This window comes from Pongo abelii, chromosome 1 (genome assembly GCF_028885655.2).
Source record: "Pongo abelii isolate AG06213 chromosome 1, NHGRI_mPonAbe1-v2.0_pri, whole genome shotgun sequence".
Classification (NCBI taxonomy): domain Eukaryota; kingdom Metazoa; phylum Chordata; class Mammalia; order Primates; family Hominidae; genus Pongo; species Pongo abelii.
Genome location: NC_071985.2, coordinates 93,749,198 through 93,755,197, shown reverse-complemented (window position 1 = coordinate 93,755,197; position 6,000 = coordinate 93,749,198).

Below are 6,000 nucleotides of genomic sequence, written 5' to 3'. Positions count from 1 at the left end.
CCTGAGGATTGGAGAAGTAAATTACCAATAACTTTGCTGGAGCAAATTAAACTTAACTAGTTTTAGTTAAGTATGTTGAACCAAGATTCAGTTCAGGTCTGGCTCTCAAGGTAGTATTTTTTTTCCTTTCTGTACTCTCTGCCCCTAGTTGGTTTGTTGTCATTAATTCATCAAGCATCTATTTGAAGCCTGGAATGTGCTGGAGTTTGTTATGGTTTCAAGGGATACAAAGATAAATGAGACATGAGGGCAAGAAAGATATATAGGCAAACAATCCAGGTCATTCAGAGTTTAACTTTGAAGCAAGGATTTGGGAGAAGGGGTATAAGAAGGAGTGGTCTATTCTGCCTCGGATGAGATTGCAAGGGGAAGAGAAATCAGTAAGGGCTTCAGAGAGGAGGCAGCAGTTGAAAGAGCTCATTTAAAGGGGGAGTAGGTGATCCTCAAGATATATGGGAAGGGAGAGGTGGAGGAGAGTGGAGGATGCTGAGTCGCAGGAACAAAGTGAATGAGGGCATGCAGGCTTAGAGCTGCAAAGCCCTCTGGAGGATGGTATGGGTGTGAAGGGGCAGGAGGCTCGAGAGATGAAGCCTAGAGGTAGGCCTACCTGCGAGCTTTGTGCTTACCTCATTGGCACTGGGGAGCCACTGAAGGATTTTCAGCAGGGAAGCATCGAGATCCGAGTTTCATCCATTCCTTCATTTATGGTACTCTCGTAGCATTTGGTTCTTACACAGCTGCATGAGGGTTTGCCATGGTGTACTGCAATTGTTTGTCTACATGTCTTCTCTCCCAGCAGAGAGCATGCCCCTCAGGGCAGGGGCTTGTTATTGCCCATCTTTGTGACTTCTTCACCCACTGCAGGACCTACTATGAGTGGGTATTCAGCACATCGCTTCTTGCTGAACACATTTTGGTGCTGGGGCCATACAGACACCATCCTACTCATAAGGACTTATGCCCACCCATCTCCAAAGCCTTCTTGGCCCAGAGTGGTACACCATGTAGGCAGCGTGCTATAGTGGAAAATAGGTGTACAGATTTGACTTTGAATCCCAGCTCTGCCATTTATTAGTTGTGGGACTTTGAGCAAGTTATTTGACTTCTGTAAGGCTCACTTTCCTCATCTGTAAGATGTCAGCAATAGTGTGATCTTACCAGATTGTTTTTTGTGTTAAAGTGTATGTCAAGGCTGGGCGTGGTGGCTTACGCCTGTAATCCCAGCACTTTGGGAGGCGGAGGTGGGCGGATCACCTGAGGTCAGGAGTTCGAGACCAGTCTGGCCAACATGGTGAAACCCCATTTCTACTAAAAATACCAAAATTAGCTGGGCATGGTGGCATACCCCTGTAATCCCAGCTACTCGGGAGGCTGAGGCAGGAGAATTGCTTGACCCTGGGAGGCGGAGATTGCAGTGAGCCGAAATCGCACCACTGCACTCCAGCCTGGGTGATAAGAGCGAGATTCCGTCTCAAAAAAAAAAAAAAGTGTATGTCAAGTGTAGACATGTGGTAGGTGCTCAATATATTTTAGGTATAAGAAAAATAATAACTACCATGAGGCTGGTCATTTGCTTATTGTTTCTTGTCTCTAAACCCTCCCTTCTATACTCTGCTCTGTGAGGCTGGGGCTGAAACTCTGCCAGCCACCCTTCCCAGACTCCTTTGCCCGCTCTGTTAGGTTCTGCCAGTAGCGGGTGCTGCAGGGAGACAGGGGAGGACTCACTTCTTTCTGTTTCCTTTCAGTATTGCTGGGGTACCAGCTAGGCAGCACCACCTCCTCCTCTGAGGGACCCCACCTCTATAGGGTCCCTTTCTTGCATTTTTAGATTCTCACAACCTCAACTCGACTCTTTGTTCCCCCAGCCTAGGGGAGTTAGCTTCTTCTTGCAGTTATCTCTGTGTTACTTAGTGTTCTCTTTCTGCTTTTCAACCCTTTCACACCAGTAAAGTCAATCTCTTATATTCAATTATCTCTCTGTGGAAATACCTAGAGTGGTTTCTGTTTTCCTAAGGGGACGCCTAACACTCACACCATAGCTGTGTATGGTAGTAGGTATTAAATGCCCTGTGGGTGGTATAGAGATCCGAAAGGGCATCACGGGGAAGGCACAGAGACCAAGGATGCAGAGGAGGGAATGGGGACAGATGTGAAGGCCAGTCTCAGAAGATGCAAGTCCCAGGCTTGGTGGTGGGTGACACAGTACAAGCTGGCAGGTAGGGAAGAGTCCAGACTGATTGAAACATGGGCTTTGTATTAGGCTGGGGCATATCATGATGCTGGAAAGGCAGGTTGCAGCTAGAAGTAGAAGGCTTAAATGCCACAGCCTGGGGACAGGGAAGATGCAATTTAGAACTATAGACAGAGACTGAAGGCCAAGAGAGGAAAATGCAGCTGTATTCTCAGTCCTTGAGGCAGAGTGGGGTGGTGGATGTGGGCTGGACCTCCAGTAACTGGCTATGTGATCTTAGGCGAGTCATTTTGCTTCTCAGATCATTGATGCTGCCCTCTCTAAAGTAGATTCTAAAAAATCTAGTTTGGAAATAGAAAACTCTTTGCCAGTATAAGGAGTTACTTATGTTAAATGTTATTCTGACTGCATTCCAGCCTGGGTGATAGAGACCCTGTTTCAAAAAAAAAAAAAAAAACGAAACAGAACAAAAACTATTCTGGGTGGTGGGGAGGAGTGGCTCTGGGGGAGGAGATTCAGGAGTGGGTGGAGGCGAGGGTTGTATTTTCAGGCTGGGAAAGAAAGGAGAGTGGGAGCCCAGTGAGGAAGAATTTGGGGAAGGCCTCAAGGGGTGTGACGGTCCACACTTAGACTGGGAGGAAAGGGTGGGTAGAGAATGAGGGAAGGAATGGAAAAAGAGACACGTCTAGGTGATGGGCATGGAACGTGTGAGAAATGGAAGGGTGTGGGAACCCAGACTTGGGAGTTTGAGCCACTGTAGGCAGAGGCCGACCCCACAGGGTTGGGAGGGGAAGGTGCCCTCACTTTTTACGGCCCCAAAGATCCTGTAAACAGAGAGCTATTGGCCTCCCTTGGGGTAAGCCTAGGGTTGCTAGGAATCTCTGAGAAGTGTCTGCTTTTCTCTACTTCCCACCTGTTTTATGTCTCCTGGGATGGAAGACATGGTAGAGCTACAAAAGCATGCTGCCAATCCTGAATTCAAGAAAATGGACTTTGTCCCAGCCTAAAACACGGAGGAAAAAAATGTCCTTGGAGAGTATGTATGTGACAGAGCCCGCGATACACACCCAGGTAGCGAGAGGGCAGAGCGGGGGGCCTGTAAGACTCTGTTCACTCATCCTGAGCCCAGACCTCTGGGCAGGAAGCCTCGTTCTTTTAAAAGCAAACTGCTTGTTTTTCCCTGCATGAATAATGTATGTTCTTTAAAAAACACAAAGAGAAAATACTGATAAGCAAAAAGAAGACATAAATCATCCACAACTCATCACCCAGCTGCATATTTATGCTTCCAGATATTTTTTCTGAATTTGTACATGGAAATGTAAAAAATGGCATCATTTATATTATCTGTAACCTGCTCTTTTCACTCCACAGTTCATCGTGGCCATCTTTCCGTGTCACTAAATGTACTTCTGCAGTATCTTTGTAAATGATATCACAACCAGATAACAACGACAGTAATTTGTATAGTGCTTTATTGCTTACAAAGCACTGGGCGTCCATTATCTTATTTCAGCTCTTGGCCTTCCAGCATTAAGGTCTCTCCCCTAGGAAATTCTGCTTCCAAAAGAGGTACCCCTGCCTCCTTCACACCTGTGCCTCCCATGCCCCAGAAGTTGCCGCCATCTAGGGAAGGTTGCTGGCCAGGCCCCTTCTCCCTCTCCGCTTCTTGTCTGACCCTGCTGTCAACTTCTGTCCTTTTTGTCTCATTTTCTTGAGAATCCCTCTTCATAGTCTCAGAATTTCCTCCTGGCTGCCACCCTTGTCTTCTCTGCTTCATCTGTCCTCCCCTGTCTCCTCCTGCGTGTCTGTCCGCCCCCCTCCTCCTGTCCAGTTCTGCTTAAGACACAGGGTGACACACCTGGGAGGCTGGGAGCCAGAGCGGGCCCTCAGGATGGGACCCATCTCATCTCCAGAAATGACTGAGCAGAAAGTTCCCCTGTTGTTCACAAGTGGGGAGGGTTGGGGGCCAGACCCACAGACATCAAAGGGACAGGGCTGGGTAAAAAGTCCCGGGGTGTCCTCAGAGCTTCCACAGCTGTGCATAGGGACGTTTCTGAGTTCCCGTCTCCCTACCGCTGCCTCTCTCTTCCACATCTTGCTCTATTTCTTTCTCTCCTCATGACCTACCTGGCACCCCCATTCTTTCTTGTCCTCCCTCTGACATCTAGAGGCCTTGGTGCTTGATAGCTACCTCCCTCTGTGTGGAAGGACAGGGTAGGGAGAGAGGCAAGAAGGAATGCCCTCTGTCCCTGAACTAGCCTCACTTTTTGGTCCTGGAACTTCAGTCCTATCTTCATCCTGTGAGTGCCTCCCTTATGCCCCTCCGTCCTCCCTCCTCTTTCGTGGTGGGAGTGCTGAAGGTGGGGAAAGGCTGGACTCTGCCTGCAACTCAGGGCCTGCTAAGTCGGGGGAGGCCAAACCATTCAGATGTGCTGCCTTCACAGGACTGAATGAGGAGCATATTTCACAGGGCTGAATGAGGAGCATATCTAAGCTGGAGCTGGACAAGCTATGCAATTAGCCAAGATCCTGGGCAGGGGTCTAGATCTCCTGGCTTTGGAGAAGGGCAAATATTTCAGAGTTAGGGAAATCCAGATATCCACGCCCAGTGGTCACCCCACCCCTCACCACACCCACTCTGAACACTTAACCCATGGCCCATCAGGCCACTTTTCAACAGCAAGGACATCAGAACTCTGAGCCATGTGGCCCCTTTAAAGAGCCTTGCCTCAGCCAGGCATCAGCTGCAGCTGAGGACTTGATCTCCAGCTCCTATCTCACCAAGTACCCTTCCCATCTGACCGTGCATCTGGGGCTCGCCAAGCACCTTGTGCTCCAACTGTGTACCAGGGACTCACCAGGTACCTTCTGCACTATGTGCCCAGGGCTCCCCAAGCACCCTTCACTTCAGCTTTGCATCCAGGGTCCAGGGGCTCACCAAGTATCATCTGCTCTAAACCCATCCCCAGCTCCGCCCACCTGGATTCCTTATTTGGCACACATTCAAGAGGATGCTACATTCCCCACCCTCTCCAGCAGTGGATGGTGCCACCCTAGTGATCACTTACTAGTGGGCCCTTGGCCGAGTAACCCAGAGGGGCTCAATTTCATGGTGGATGACCAGGAGATGAGCCAGGTGGTTCAAGCTCTCTGCCTCCTGTGCAAAGAAAGGGGGTGGACAGGGAGTGTCAGTACTTTGTCAATCGACCTCACAGGGCTTGGAGGAGACCAGAACTTCAGTCCTACCCCTGGGAGCAGGTGGTGTTGGCCTGAGGAGTTGTGCATGGAAGCCTCTGTCTGGAAGCAGGAAGACCTTCGCTGTGGGTTGGTGGTCACATACTAACATCCCCCTTGTTCTTAGCCCTCAACAGAAAGTGTGAGAAGATGCCAAACAGCTCATGGACCAAGGGAGGAGCTTCCACAGTGTGTCGACACTGGGCCAAGGGCAAGGTCCAAAGTGTCTACTCCAGGACTGCCCCTTGGCTGGACATCTAAGACCTGGTACTCTGCCATCCAAGCTCCCTGGGACTTGGAGCGTGGTATTATGGGGCGGGATAAAACACGTTGGTATGAGCAGGTGTTGGAAGCTGAGCTCTCACGTCCTTGTACCCCATTCTTCTTCCTACTTGGTGACAGCCAGGAACCACCCTCTGCTCCATAGCCAGAGCCTAGAGGAAGAATAACTGTGAGCCTAGAGGAAGAGGAACCTCATCCTGCTGCCACCGAGGCCTGGCTCAGTGGCACAGCTCACTTGACTTCGGACCATTTCCACCTCCTCCCCCAGGCCTCTGGGCCTCTCTCCCCAG